Raw genomic sequence first — 16,811 nt, 5'->3', positions numbered from 1 at the left:
CATTTACATGTCAAAAAGCTATACTAGTTATCGTAAAGCACAACAGATGACCCACCTGAGCAGATAAGAAATAATGAGCCCCTTAAATTCACTCTGAGATTTACAGTTAATATAGTCTCCTGCGGACCAAAACATATAGCATTTCCGAACACTATCGGGAGAGCTAAAATTTAGCTGTAGAGCTTGATAAGTTAGCTGTATTTGGGGAACAAGGAAACAGAATCATAACCAAAAACATCCAAATGACTGCTCTTAGTACATTTTTTTGGAGTAAAACTTAATGGGGAAGTCTGCTTCAGTGGGTTTAGTAACAACAGTTCCAGTAGCTAGGGACTCGTGCTATTTCCTCTTTTAAAATTTTAAGTATTCCTCCTCCGTTCTCTGGCTGGTTGCTTCCCCACTCCCACTCACAACCTCCACAAGCACACACACACACACTGACAACTTTTTGGTCAACTTCTCTTGCCCCAGACATTCACAAGCCACTTCTCTCCCTGACAGAGTTGGGGGCAGAAGAGGGATGGCAAAAGAGAGGATTGGTCAGGCCATACACGGGCATCTCATCCGAAGAAGTCAGCCAGTCTGAAGCTACGTGGACAGCAATCCTGACAAAGCCCTTAGCATTTTTATTTTATTACCATATGGAGCACTGTAAACAATGTTTACAATTATTTCTAGTTATGCCTCAAAATATTTGGGTTAAGTTGTTTCTCACCTTTCCAGGACTTGGAAATGATGACTTGCCCGAGGAAATAAGAAGCCAAGAGGCAGAGGGTGGATTGTAAGAGAACAAGTAGCTAGTAGAAAGTAACTCTGAAAATAGGTAGTTACCGTTAGTCCAAGTAGAAGGAAGAAAACGACTACCTTTTTGAAGTGACTTTTAAATTATACCACTGCCATGAATAAAAGTGACCCAAAGGAGCACTAATCATTATTACTTCACAAGAATAAACCCCATGGAAAATCTAAGAGGCAGAATTTAATCATTCTGGTATTTTTGTTCATATCTCGTGATCACTTACCAAGAATCATTTTAATGAGTGCAGTGATTATGAGGAAATTAAATTCAAGAAAATTCTCCTTATACCTCTTCACACTTTAATGCAAAAAAATTATTCGTAAAATAAGCCATAATGACATCTAGATAAGAATTGGTTTCTAATATTGCATGAGAAAATTTTCCTTGTAAGTCTCAGTGTTTTTCATGCTTTTACATTACTAAACATAGAAGTATGATCATAGCTTAACATCCATAAGAGTGAATTAAATTGTTAATTAAATTTTGTACAGCTTAATAGCTAAATTGCCCACTGTATATTCCTAGGAAGATTCAATAAACTCCAGATTATTTTTTTTTAGAAAAGTGTTGTCTTCTCCTCAGTGCCAAGGTCTCTTTCTTTGGAAATTCAATTATCTTTTTGATCCTAAAGGATTTGCGATTTATTCAAAATACCCAAAGACTCATCACCTGATGAAGATGATGAAGAAGAAGAAGGAAACTAAGTAACCATGCATTTGGGGATTTTTATTTCCTTATTTACTTTTTGAAGAGGTTTTCTGGCTTATTTCTATGACGATCGTGAAAAACCGGAAAAGATGGTGGGTCACATTCTGTCCTCAGCTGATTAAAACACAAAGGGTCACTTGAAATTACATTTTTTTAAAGTTAGTAAAAACAAAATGCTAATGAAACAGCAATAAGATTCTACTGAAATTACATTATTACCAGTTTCACAGGGGCGACTGAGCTTTTTGAGCTGCACCTCCAACGCTCTGGATTGATAGAATGCTTGACTGATAACTTGCACTGGCTCTCCACATCACTTTCCCCATCCCGCATCACCCTGGGGCTTTGGTCCGGTCTCCCCTTGCAGCAGCACAGCAGGAAGGACAGTCACAGGAGCAACCCAAAGCTGTCACCCAATTTAGACCCCTGGGGATCTTGCAATTGTCTCCAGTACTGTCTGAGCTGTGAGGAGACTAGAATCCTGCTCTATTTTCACAGTACTCATGTGCTGTCTTGGTTTTACTTGCGGTGAATTATTCTTACCCCGGTCTTTTAGGGAAGCAGGGTGACCTGGTGGAAGGAGTTCAGGCCTGGAAGTCAAAGGACCTGGGTTCTATTCCCAGTTCCACCACTTACTCCCTTGTGTGACTCTGGGAAAGTCACTCCACTTGTCTATGCCTCCGTTCCCTAATCTGCAAAATGGGGATTTAATGCCCGTTGTCCCTCCTACTTAGGCTGTGAGCTCCATGTGGGGCCTGGAGGGAGGAGTTCAAAGTCACTTAGAGATAATGACCCAGCTCTCCTGATTTCTAGGCCTGTGCTCTTTCCATTAGATCAAGCTACAGGCTGTAGCAGGTGGCAACTCAATCCTCAATTATCACAGTGATAGTGGCTGTGAATCCAAGGAGGAGTCAGAGCTATTACTTCAAGCAAGTCGGTGGCATTCCACTTGTTGTGGTCAAGACAGTGTGCCCCATGAGGTACAGGGATTATGTCCAACCTGACTACCTTATGGCTATCTGAGCGCTTAGAACAGTGCTCGGTATATAGTAAATGTTTAACAAATACCACTGTCAGTATTATTATTATAATTAGTATTATTAAGGTCATAGCTGTGTTCGTGGGTAAAAGGTGAGCGACTTCTATAGGGTGTGCTGGTGGCGGAAAATTGACGAATGAAAGAAAAGGAATGAGAGATAAAGGGACCTACTGAGAGTCATCAGTCTATGGGATAGATGTTGCGGAGAGGGGAAAGGTGCAGGACCGAGGATAAATTGCCCATCTTTGCATGGGGAAGCAGCATGGCTTAGTGGCAAGAGCACAGGCTCGGGATTCAGAGGACATGGATTCAAATCCCCGCTTCGCCACTTGTCTGCTGTGTGACCTTGGGTAAGCCGCTTAACTTCATTGTGCCTCAGTTACCTCATCTGTAAAAGGGGATTAAAACTGTAAGCCCCCATAGGACAACCTGATTACCTCAGACCTACCCCTGTGCTTAGAAGAGTGCTCAGAACATAGTAAGTACTTAACAAATGTCATTATTATTATTATTCAGGAAGTAGGTAGGAAATTAGGACAGAATGACTCATCTGATGCTAATAAATAAATAAAAATCCAAGTCATTTTTGTTCTGCTTTTCTCCTTTCTTTCAATTTAACCACCTTTTCTGGTTTTGCTATTTCAAAATAATTTGAAATCATTTTCATTGTCATTCATGGAAACAAAAAATTGCCCTGAGACCTCACACCAAGTTTGGGGTGTCAATACATTTTAAAATGCCTTTTAAGTGACATCAAAATCACTTCAGCCTTCCAGTGGATTAGGCCAAGTCTAGCAAAAAAGTAGAAGATGGAGACAATTTTCCAGCCAACTTAAATGCAAAAAGGATTTAATTTGCATTACCCAGCTCACTGAGGGAAAGGTGTTGGGGGGTTTTTCTCTCCTTTTAAATCACCCATGTAATGGACCCAAATCTCGATTTCATTTTGCTACTATGGCTTTAACCTTGAGATGGCATTTTCCCTTAGAAATGGGAACCAAGTGGTCGGTTGAGGCATCAGGGAATCTTTAGCATGTGATGGTTCCTCAGCACCTCCTGGCAGGCTGCTTGTTTACCCATGGTACTTCAGCTGAGTCCCATGGCTGCCAAATAACCCTGAGTTCAGCGAGACAGTCAGCATCATATCACAGATGACCTTTGCGCAGTAGCTTGTTCTTTTTCTTTGCCAGTGATGAAGCAATGGCACACATTAAAGGCATTATGAATTGCCATGGTAAGGACAACGCATGACTACCGTTTATCAATCAACAGTACTTACTGAGCAAAAACCATGGGCAGAGTACTGCGCTGGTCATACGCAAGAAGTCTTGAGGAATTTGCAATCTAATGGGAGAGGCAGTAGGCAGGCCGAAATCAATTGATATGACATGATGGAGAGGCAAAGACTGGATATTGTAAGCCCCTTGATGGTGTCTAATCATAATAATTTTGGTATTTGTTAAGTGCTTACTATGTGCTAAGCACTGTTCTATGCACTGGGTAGATACAAGGTAAACAAGTTGTCCCACGTGGGGCTCACAGTTTTAACCCCCATTTTACAGATGCGGTAACTGAGGCACAGAGAAATAAAGTGGCTTACCCAAGGTCACACAGCTGATAAATTGTGGAGCCGGAATTAGAACCCACGACCTCTGACTCCCAAGCCCGGGCTCTTTCCACTGAGCACTCTATTGTACTCTTCCCAAAGCTCAGTATGGTACTCTGCACACAATAAGTGATCAATAAATACCATTGATTCAGAGATCAGACACAAGAAATGAATAGCAAAAAGCAGCATGGCCTAGTGGATAGAGCATGGCCCTGGAAATCAGAAGGATCTGGATTCTAGTGCCGGCTCCGCCTCCTGTCTGCCGTGTGATCTTGGGCGGGTCACTTCACTTATCTGGGCCTCAGTTACCTCATTTATAAACTTCATTTATAAAATAGGGATTAAGACTCTGAGCCCCATGTGGGACATGATTAATCTGTATCTACCCCAGAATTTAGTACATTGCCTGTCACATAATAAGCACTTAACAAGTACCATTAAATTATTTAAAATATTTATTTTGTAATATAAAAATGCATATGCTAAAGGGGGTGGTAAAAGGGCATAAAAGGAATGCAGGAGATTTGATTTCAGGTTTTGCCATTTATGTTACAGATTCTGTGATGGCTGTTATAAATAATAATAATAATGATGGCATTTGTTAAGCACTTACTATTTACCAAGCACTGTTCTAAGCGCTGGAGTAGATACAAGGTAATTAGGCTGAATATAGTCCCTGTTCCTCGTAGGGCTCACAGTCTTAATCCCCATTTTACAGAGGAGGTAACTGAGGCCCAGAGAAGTCAAGTGACTTACCCAAGGTCACATAGCAGGTAGGTGGCAGAGTTGGAACTAGAACCCAGGTCCTCAGACTCTCAGGACTATGTTCTTTCCACTAAGCAACACTGCCTCTCTTGCCTGCTATGTGACCTTGGACAAGTCACTTTACACCTCTGTGACTCAGTTTCTTCATTTGTGAAGTAGGAATTAAATACCTTGTTGTTGTTCCTACTTTAACTGCAAACCCCACGTAGGAAAGCGGTTGCTATGTTCCAGACACTGTGCTAAGTCCTGGGGTAGATACCAGATAATCGCACTGACACATTCCCTGTACCACATGGGGCTCACAATCCTAATCTCCATTTTACAGAAGAGGTAAGTGAGGCACAGAGAAGTTAAGAGACTTGTTCAAGGTCACACAGCAGACATGTGGCCAAACCTTCTGTCTCTCAGGCCCCTGCTTTACCCACTAGGCCATGCTGCTTCTCATTGTCTGATGTCTGGTTTGAGGAAGAACTATATGAGATCAGCCTAGAAACCCCCCACAATCAATGAAGAGTGTAGTCTAAATGTAAACATTTTAAGACTAAAATGCAATTGATCCTTCCTGGAATGTATTAAATGAGGTGGGCTGAGTCAGAGGAGACAGGCAAGAGGTAAACTGCTTCTACCAGCAATCAATGGGATTAACAGGGACCCAGATTCAAAATTCAAGATTCAAGTCCTATTCTTTCAAGTTCCATGTATCTTGGTCCTGAATCAAAAAAAATATTAAAAAATAGAAACTCTTATAGTAAGAATGTTCTTTTTTGAGGGCTGTTCATCACACAAAGAAAGGAAAAGTAACAGTGGAATTAAGGACACAGATTCTAAATTTAAAATGAGGAAACAGATGCATTCATTTTGAGTTTTATTTTTCAAATTAGAAGAATTTTAATGCTAAAATGACTTACTCATTGGAATGGATTAGATTCCAAGTTCTTCCTCTGAATAAATCCTAACTAAACTGCATCTTTCCAGCACTTAACACAGTGTTTAGCTTCTTGTAAGTGCTTAATAATTTCTTTCCTTTGTTGTACTCTTCAGCAATTGAATGCTGCTGAACCTTGAATTATTTTCCCAAACATTTTAGTGTTAATCTTGCCTATTTCTGTTGCAGATTTAGAACTTCTTTGCCTTTTAATTTTTAATTTCAAAAGCCTTGGATGTGTCCAGGGAGAAAAAAAATGATTCACTGTTGATTTGTTTATCTGAGATTTGGAAGTCACTTAGCCTTCCTGTGACTTGGTTCAGGTATGATGGTGATCTCATTACTGTCGCACATCTTAATGCCGAAACGGAACCTCGTTTTACCTCACGTGGTAGGTAGAGCTCGTATCTCATTAGCCTTGCCAAAATCGGCTTCATTGTAATTGAAAGAAGGATATAGTGTGATTTTCTCACACTTATTTCCACCAAAATTTAACTGCCACCTCTCCCCAACCCTCCATGAGATAGTTTCAATTTCTGCTTTGCTCTAAGGCATATTTTGAAACCTTGAGCACTCCCAGAGAGAAAACAGGGGCTCCTTTCTCATGAAGCTAGTGCTTTTCTGGGTCCACTAGAGCCTTCTGAAGGCCTAGATTCATCAACTCTTCCAGCTGCAAATGGGTCTATTTGTCAAGCAGCAGTTCAATTGACTTTCAGTTTTAATTTTGAGCTTTGAAGTCTATAATGTGGTTTTGTCAGTAACTAAATTTCCTGTCATCATATTTTTTATTATTAGCCTTAAAAAATACGGTGTTGGAGGGATTTCTACACTGAATAGAATTTTGAATTGTATGTCTTTTCTCTACTGTACCCGTGTATGCATTTAACTGTTCTTAAGGATCAAAGGTTGGGTTACCCCCATCAAGATCTGGATATCCTGAATCTCACTTGATATGCTTTCACTCTGGAAACTCGGTTATATGCCAGAAAGTGACTTCAGACCATTCTGACTAAAACGCCGGCATTAAAAACAATGGTGCCCCGATGTATCATGGTGAAAAACAAATTAATGCTTTCTTAAGTCACATTTTCCAGTGTCTTCGATCCCTGGATAAAATGGGGGGAGTTTTTACCAAAGCTGACAAAAATGTAGAAGAACATAATCAAAGAAGAGTTCCATGTAGAAGAAACAAGAATTTTAAATGCTTAGTTTGCAATCCTGTAATATATACTGGTCACGGAATTTTAAAGGTATTTTAACTCAACTGTGCTCTGATCCCTAATAATCTTGCTGCTGATGAAGAGGAATATATGACTGAGTTCCAAAGGCATTCATGAGTTTCTCCAAATCACACGATGTTCAGAGTATAGGAATTCACTTCAGTGAGGCGAAGGAGGGATGACCACTTATATGATTTCAGGGGCTACTTATTAGTCCCCTAGGGATATTGAGAATCAGGAAGTATGGCAGCAGAGAGGGTTCTAGTAGTGACAACAGAGAGAACAGTGGCTGTGAAGTGCATACCTCGGGATACAGGTGGTAGATGGATTCCTCAGCCGTGCTGCGTTTATACTGAAATCAGAAGAGTAAGGTTCACGCTAGCAGCAGTCCATGGTTCTAGATGCATAACAAGGATTGCCAAGCCCAGAGGTGCCAGGGCTCAGAACTAATTGGTCTAGGGACAAACCAAGAAGTGTGGCCTAGTGGAAAGAACATGGCCCTGGGAGTCAGAGGACCTGGGTTCTAAACCCCGATCCGCGGCTTGTCTGCTGTGTCACCTCGGGTAAGTCTTTTAACTTATCTATGTCTCAGCTACTTTGCCTGTAAAATGGGGATTAAGACTGTGAGCCCCATGTGGGCGACAGACTGTGTCCAACCTGATTAGCGTGTATCTACCCCACTGCTTAGTACAGTGTCTGATACATAGTAAGCACTTAACAACTACCAGTCCCCCTCTTCATTCCCCCTCAAAAAAACCAAACCAACACCATCCCAGATATCCACGCGACTGCCCTTGCGAAAGGCCAACCGTTCAGGGGCCAACATCTCTGGGCAATGGGGACTTTTGAGTTCGCATCACTAGGACCTTGCCAAATCCCTTGTCATGCTGTCCAAATCCAATATGGTGGGAGCTCACCCTAAGTAGTGGGGCTGAGGGTGGTCCGGTCTTCCCAGGAGAGGAGGGGCCGTAAGCAGCAGCTGTGAGGGTGAGTCTCCTAGGAGCCCTACCATTGCACAGTATCGGCTGTCAAGGGGAGAAGAAAAGATTAAAGGAAATTCCATCCTTATGTTTCTTCCCTCCATTGATACCGTACAGTGGTAGGACTCATTACCCATTGCTACAAGTGCCTCTGTCACCTTCAACAGCTGGTACTGTCTTATGGATCAGGCCAGCACTGCCTCTTGGCTCCAAGCTTCAGTCCCAGGCCTGAAGCAGAGCACGGCGAGACCGTGTGGTAAGGGAGCGCTGCCTGGAAGCCGATGACCTGACGGAGTTCTAAAGCCGCACTCTTGATCATCTTGTCCTACCATCTGGTGTGGAGGATGCTAGTTTAGGAACACCAAGACTGACTTACCGTCTGACCTCATTAGATGTAATGAGTGCTAATCTCCCCTTTGGGCCCAAGATCGGGTGTGTTTTCCAGGTAGAGAAAAGAGAAGAACCTTCAAAGCCAGGGGAAAAGGAAAAAGAGAGCTGATTGCTCTAAACTGCATTCCATTCCTTGCTGGAAAAAGCAGAAAGCTGAAGAATCTCCAAGCTCACAGGAGAGGAAGAACGGCCCTCTGTCATAATACAGAGAACACAAAAATGCTCTCCAGGGAAACTTGAACATGTATATATTTTAGGCTACACATACCAAAGGCTGTGGAATGCTGAGGCACTAGAAAATTCTTCCTGCTTCTGGGGAGACAGGTAGGTTTTTTCTTTGTTAACCTCAGCTACACTTGTGGGGTGGAGAGGAAAAAGAACCCAAAACCAAAAACAACCAGAAGCTTTTCAGTTTATTTAATGTCTAAACCAGATAATCACAGAAACAGCATTAGGAACCAAGTGTTATAGTAAACATGATTTTTTTAAATCTTGTGTAACTTCACAGTAGCTCTTTTCCACCTAAAGAGAGAGAACTTGTATAACCCCATTTTAGGTCATTTCCCAAGTTAAAATATTTTCCCCTTAAATTCAGTGTCGTAGCAAAGGAGAACCTGGTGCTGAATGTAACCTAGGGCTTTTTTCAATCAGTGCTTAAAAGGAACCCAGATCATAGCATTCAAGTATCATTTAAATTTGTTTTTATTATTTTTAAGTGTTTCAAATGACAAGGTAATAAAAGCTCCAAATTAATATTATATCAGCAACTGGGCTAGCCATAGCACTGAGTCGCTACAGTATATGGAGCACTGTACTAGACTCGGAAAACATCCATGGGAAGTGAAGCATGATCCCTGTCTTCAAGGAACTTGCAATCTAAGAAGGTTGGTGAGCAGAGACAAACACCAAACATTGAGCGGAGGAGAGATCAACAACAGAGGCAAACTGGGAACGTGCCTGCCAACTCTGTTGTATTGTACTCTCCCAAGCGATCAGTCCAGTGCTCTGCACATTGTAAGTGATCAATAAATACCACTGATTGATTGCTAAGGTGGAGATAGGTTGACATGACCAAGGAGGAAGGGATTAATTGGGGAATGCTTCTTGGAGGAGTTGGTGTTTTAGAAAAATTTTGGAGGTCAGAGGGTAATTCATTCATTCATTCAATCATATTTATTGAGCGCTTATTCTGTGCAGCGCACCATCTGATGGATTCTCAGAGAGGAGAGAGCTCCATGCCATTGGTTGTCGACGTCGGGAGTCGATCTTGGCAAAGTTAGGAGATTAGATTTGGAGAAGCAAAGAGTGCAAGCCGGAGTGTAGCAAGAGAAGAGACAGCATTAAATCCATTTACATAAAACCTTATGCCTCTGGGCTCATTTCTGTGAAATAGGGAGGGCTGCCCATTTCTATTCGGTCCACGGAAACAGAGACTTAGAAAAAGTTAAACGAGGTGCCCAAAGCTCCCCAATAAGAAGTAAATCTGGGATTAAAACCAAATCTCTAGTGCTCTTTCCAATAGGCCTCCAGCAATTCCCGAGGCTCCTATCTCCTCCCCTGCAACTGTGGCTCCCTGCTGGATTCCTTACTGGTCCACTTGTTCTCCATTACCTTCTCTTCCTAGGAGTCATAGCTTCTCTGCTACATACAGATAGGCCTGATCCTGCCTCAGGTTTCCCTCCTTCCTCCTCGCAAAATAAAAATGGTGACCTTGAGCCAAACCTAAGAATATTTCCATCTGACAGTCCTAGCCACTAGGTTATGATCCGGAGGGGCCCCCCGTCTCTCGATCTCTTGGCCCTCAATCAGGTCGATCACAGGCAGGAACCCTTCGGCCAAAAGCCCTTCAGTAGGAAAATAGCCTGCTAAATGAATCCTGGTGTCTACTGTTTATAAACATAAAAGCTTTCCAAAATGTAATTCACCAACATCATTTGTTTCTTGACCTTTTGGAATGTCCTAGAGAGAAATGAAAATTAAGAAATGACTCGAATAGTTCTTTCTCAACTGATCTGTGGGAAAATTGCAACCAGATGCACCCGCCATCTCATCATCCTGTCACTTTTTAAAATGTCTCCTTTAGACTTTCCAAGGAAGCACAGTCAGGGGATAGAACTTTGGCTACATTTCCCACAAAAATACTATGAAGATGATTAAACTAAGATCTGAAAAGGACTGCAAATCACAGAGTTTTATGTAAGCTCGTGGTGGGCAAGGAACGCGTCTATCAACTCTGTTAGAATGCCCTCTCCCAAGCACCCAGTACAGTGCTCTGCATAAGTAAGCACTCAGTAAATACAATTGACTGATTGAAACTCTCCCAAGTGTAGTGTTCTGCACACAGTAAGTTTCGATAAATACAACTGATTGATATACAGGAGGCATGATTACCATCAGTTTCTTCTTCAAACTCCATTACAATGACATTAAATTCTGATGTCTCTCTCTCGGCTCTCTCAACTATCTCCCTGCCTTTGTGTCTCTCCCTCTGTTTCTGCCTCTTTCTCTCTAAGCATGCCTGTCTTCTTATTTGAAGAAGAAGCAATTATCCATCAAAGCAAATGCAATTGAAAAGGCCTATGTCAATTCTGCAAATTGTTTCGTATATTTGGTTACCCTTAGAAGTTCAGTAAGATCATGAGGCTACTTCACGCCAGAGCCAGTGAGAGGAATTCAGTGACTGTCTTCAATTGGTGTCACAAGGAAATCCCCCACATGATTCTGGATTTTCTTGTTAAATAACTCTGGTCTTCAGAGATTTTTCATTTTTATGGCATTTGTAAAGCATCAGGTCAAGTGCCAGGCACTGTACTAAACGCTGGGGTTGATACAGGCTCATCAGTTTGGACACAGTCCACATCCCACATGAGGCTCACAGTCTTAATCGCCATTTTACAGATGAGGTAACTGAAGCACAGAGCAGTTACGTAACTTGCCCAAGTTCACACAGCAGACATGTGTCAGAGCCTGGATTAGAATCCAGGTCTTCTGGTTCTCAGGTCCATGCTTTATCCACTAGACTACACTACTTCCTGCTTTCTGACTATATTTAATCCATACCACTGTGCTAACTCTGAAACTGGGGTGAAGTCTTTGGACCAGAGTCATTAATATACAGCAGTTCCTAGATACAGTAAATTAAGAAATGGCTGGAATAGATACCGGTAGCTTTCTGAGTTGGAAGCTTACTTCTGGATTTGACTCATGTCCTGAAACCAGTTTCATTCTCCAGCATGGAGGTCTTAAATAGGAAAGGCCAGCCCTGCTTTACTTTCTTTCATTCAATCATATTTATTGAGCGCTTACTGTATGCAGAGCACGGTACTAAGCGCTTGGAAAGTACAATTGGCAACAGAGACAATCCCTACCCAACAACGGGTTCACAGTCCTAATCCCCATTTTTACAGAGGAGGTAACTGAGGCACGGAGAAGTTAAGCAACTTGCCCAAAATCACACAGCTGACAAGTGGCAGAGCTGGGATTAAAACCCACAATCTCTGACTCCCAAGGGCATGTTCTTCACACCAAGCCATGAAGATGGTGACGGGGAAGGGGTCGAGGCAAGGCCCTCTCAGCTCTAATGCAATGAGCCATTCTGTCAGACAGTAGCCTTGGAAATTCTAAATTGAAAAAGGTGACCCTTAAAAATCAAAGATATGTATTCGGACAATGTCGCTGGATGGCTTTTTCAGAAGGATCAATCTTCTTCCATCAATCCACTTCTAATATGTTATATCTGATGTAATTGGCAACTCTGGGGAAACAGCATGGCCTAGTTGAAAGAGCAGAGGATTGGGAGTCAGGAGACCTGAGTTCTAATCCCAATTCCACCATCATTTACTTGCCTACTGTGTAACCTTGGGCAAAAATCATATAACTTCTTTGTGTCTCAGTTTCCTCATCTGGAAAATGGATCTTAAATACCTACTCCCCCTCTCTCACATTGTAAGCCTCATGTGGAATAGGAACTTATCTGATTGGATTCCATCTACCTTGGGGCCTAGCGCAGTGCTTGGAACATAGTAAGCAAATAACGAATGTCATAACTGATTATCCACATTGGGGATTTTCCAGGGCCTTTGTTTCACCAGTTCTTCCCACTGCTGCCTGGTTTTTTTGGCAATTCCACTGTTAATTAGCACCTCCCCAAACCCAATGCCAGGTGGCAGGAGAAAAAATAAATCTTATAACCAGCATATTTTCCTACCTGTTCAATGTCCTGGTCCTGCTTGCTGTTTCTTTCATTACCTACTTTGATTATGATCCTAAAAGGCAAACCCCAAAAAACTGTCAGGTACTGGAAATATAGTAGCACAATAAAAGACAGCTTTTACCTGTGTGGTATGGAAGAGATCACCAGTAATGCATAAGTCTTTTTACAAGATCTGCACACATGGGTGAAGTTCACTATTAGCAGGATTATATATTTGACCATAAAAGCCAGCTCTTTTTGATGTGGGAAGTTAGAGATTCCTGAAACCCACAGCCAAGTCCTATCAATCAATCAGTCAACAGGTCCTGTGACCACAGATAACAGATAACTGGTTGAGGTGTACTTTTCAGGAACCCAAATGTCAATATTACATTGTTGTCTCCTCATGCCTGCTAATAAAGAATGAGTCAGTTCTTGGCTTTCAGACCATTATGCCAAAAGGTTTGTAGTCTGTAGAATCAAAGAACAAGTAAATGAACTGATGTTTAAAAATAATTATATGAGGCATTGCCAAATAAACTGGCCCTTCTGCTTCAAGTCTTTTTAGAGACTTTTCCTGGGATAAAGGACAAAACCAGAGCTATGGGGAAAAAAAAAAAGTTGTAGGCCTGAATGAGTTGAGTTGAGTTTGCACTAGGCCTAATTACAGCACAACGTCAGTCCTGGGGAAAATGTAGTGGATAAGCCAAGGCACTTGATGATATGTGGTCACGGTTGGGAAGAAGAATGCCATTTCTTCAGCCCAATACTCCTTGTTGTTTACTACTTTCCTGTTGCTTATCCCAAGGCTGAACCCTCCCTATGTCCAATATCTTCACCTCATGTAATAATAATCTTCATCCCCAACTCTCTCTATAATCCTTTCCCTCGCTTGGCACACTTTTTTCTTAACCCATTCTGTTAACCTATTTACCCAAACGATTCATTAAGCACTTCATTTGGGGGAGCTGTGGGAGCTGTCCAATGCACATAGACTTATTTGAATGGCTTCAAATTTGTAAATTATTTATATCTATCTATCTGTCTCCTCACTGGACTGAGAGCTTCTTGGAGGCAGGGGACATGTGTCTTATTTTTGTGGTGCTTTCCCAAAGTGCTAAATACAGTGCTTAACATCGAATAAATGCCACTGATTGATGGGCATAATCCGAAAATGCAATCGGGTGTAAAAACCATCGCTAACTTTATTGCCTCACCACTCCAGTCAAAAATAAATCACTGAAAAGTTGTATTTTATTCTGCAGTTACACAGTTTTACGTTTACCCGCATCTCAGTAATTGTACTGAACGTTCACTATGTGCTGAGCATTGTGCTAAGAAGTAGGATGAAGACAAAATAAATAATCTAGACGATCGACTGAGTCACCATTTAGAGACTCGAGGGAAAGTATGCTCCATTTTGCTAATTTCCAAGCTAATATTTGTCTAAAACAAATAACCATCTTGGGATATATATTTTTTCCCAGAGGCAGTTAATAGATGTTTAATCAGAGTCTTAAAATACTACACTATTAAAAAGATAAAAGGATTTTGAGATTAAATAAATTCATGTGACCTTTACACATTTAGTTAATTCTTTTAGTTTTGGTTCAAGGCTACTTACAAACAGGAAGGTAACTTGATCATGGGGTCAGGATGACAAAATAGGATATAATGTTGGAAGGGTAAAGCAAACAAAGTCATCACGCTGTAAAATACTTGTTTTTATTCCTTTACCTAAACTGACTTCTGACTGATGAAAGAGATTTGGTTGAGGTGACTGGCTTGAAAGAGCTGAGAGAAAAATTATACGCTGGAATACGAAGGCTATTTGGAATATTCTGGAGTAATATATTTATTTCACAAAACATGTTGATTTTCCTAGCCACTGAAAAGTTAGGTACAGTGAGGACAGCATTAGTAACTATGAGTTCCAGAAAATGCAGTGGAAAGGGTACTACTTGGAGTTTTAAAACAAATCTTTCAAAACTCACAGGCTTGCAAGGTTGCCACCTACTGAATTTAGTGAATGTCCATTATATTCTTGTCAGTGGTCCATTCTGTTTTTCTGCCCTCTTGGGTTTGTCCTAGGAAATGATGACACGGTACTTAGAGGTTGCAGAGGAGTCATGAATGAAATTTAACGGCATTTCCAATTGTCGTTATCAAGAAATTCTCCTAGACCTTCCACCCAAAATCACAACTCCATAATCCTAAGGAGCATGGCTTAGAGGAAAGAGAACTAGCCTGGGAGTCAGAGTTCTAAACTCGGCTCTCCAACTTTCTGAGACCATGAGCAAGACACCTAACTCCTCTGTTACCTTAGTTTTATCATATGGAAATGGGGATTAAATCTTCCTCCCTCATACTTAGGCTGTGAGCCCCATTTGGGACAGGGACTGTGTCCAACCTGATTTTCTTGTATTTACCCCAGCACTGATAAAAATGCTGGACTCTGAACAGCCCCATCTTGGTGGTAAGGTATATAAAACTGCTTCTTTAGTCATAATGCTCTCTAGCTCCTGAGGTATTTATTCTTGTCTCTCGGTTTTTCTATTTTTTACTGCTTCATCTTTCTTGTGTTTCCATTGCCAAGCCTCCCCAGGCCTTGTTTGTAGACTGTCAGCCCCTTGAGGCCAAGGTCTGTGTCTAATTCCCATCCATGTGCTTTTTCCCAGCAGTAAGTATGGTGTTTTGCACTCAGTAGACGCTTAGTAAAATTTACTTCTAATCCTCCTAAGCCCTCTGGAAATCAGAAGCTCGAGCCATATTTCCTGCCCACAAGCAGTTTACACGCTATAGGGAGATATTAACATATATATATATATGTGTATACATATACAGATAAACCACAAAATTGATTATACATATATTCACAAGTGCTGAAGAAAAAATGAATAAAATACCTACTTGCTGAAGATAGGTGCTGGGTTGATATGACGTGGAGGGTCGGGAGTTAATCGGAAAAGTCTTGTTGAAGGAGGTGGGGTTTTAGAGGGCTCTGAATATGGAGAGAGCCATGGTCTGCCAGATTTAAAAGATGAAGGAAATGCCAGCCTGGGGCAATAACATGAATGTGGGAATGGTCTGTGTGTCCTTAAACATTCTGATACTCACCCCAGGCCCACAGTACTTAAGTAAATATTCTTAAACTCTACCATGTCCCCTAGCCCTAACCTAATTTTAAGTCTGCCCTGTAAGCCCTTGTGGGCTGAGGTTGCATTTATCAATTCTGTTGTATTGTACTTTCTCAAGTGCTTACTACAGTACTCTATGCACAGTAAACACTCAAGAAAAACCACTGAGTGATTATTTGTGAGTCAAGAGTAAGGTACTGTTAGAAGAAAAGCTTGGGAGAAATGAAGAACTGTGGGGAAGCCAGCTCATTCGTAAAAGGGGGAGAGTTGGTGGCAATGATAGTGCACCATTAAAAGAGGGATTTCAACTTTATAGTATTTATTGAGCATTCACTGTGGCAGGGCACTATAATTGGCACTTCGGAGAATACTATTAAAGTGAAAATAATTTATAAAAAATACTTTACTCTTTGATCTCTTTATTCTACACAAACTGCCTGAGAAACCGATTTTGTGATTCAAGGAGGCAAAGAGGAGTTCTTGCTACCCAATCTACCAGAACCGGAAATTATAGTTATTAAGTGATAGAGTTCAATCCATCACATTTATTGAACACTTGCTGTACGCAGGACACTATACCAGAGCTTGGGAACGTACAATACATTAGAGTTGGTAGACCGGATGCCTGCCCCCATGGAGCTTGCGTGGCTCACTGGAAAGAGCACAGGCTTGGGAGTCAGAGGTCACAGGTTCGAATCCTACCTCTGCCACTTGTCAGCTGTGTGACTGTGGGCAAGTCACTTAATTTCTCTGTGCCTCAGTTACCTCATCTCTAAAATGGGCATTTAGATTGCGAGCCTCACGTGGGACAACCTGATGACACTGTATCTACCCCAGCGCTTAGAACAGTGCTCCGCACACAGTAAGGGCTTAACAAATACCAACAGTGTTGTTACAGGGGTAAACAGACATTAAAATAAATTACAGATAAGAGAAGTTGTAGGGTTTAACCATGTGTATGTTAAGTGCTGTGGGACTGAGGTGAGTATCAAAGCGCTTAGAGGGTTCGCAGCCAAGTGCACAGAGGGGAAATGAGGATAAGGGAAC

Source organism: Ornithorhynchus anatinus, chromosome 9 (genome assembly GCF_004115215.2).
Source record: "Ornithorhynchus anatinus isolate Pmale09 chromosome 9, mOrnAna1.pri.v4, whole genome shotgun sequence".
NCBI classification, from domain to species: Eukaryota; Metazoa; Chordata; class Mammalia; order Monotremata; family Ornithorhynchidae; genus Ornithorhynchus; species Ornithorhynchus anatinus.
This window is presented reverse-complemented; position numbering follows the sequence as displayed.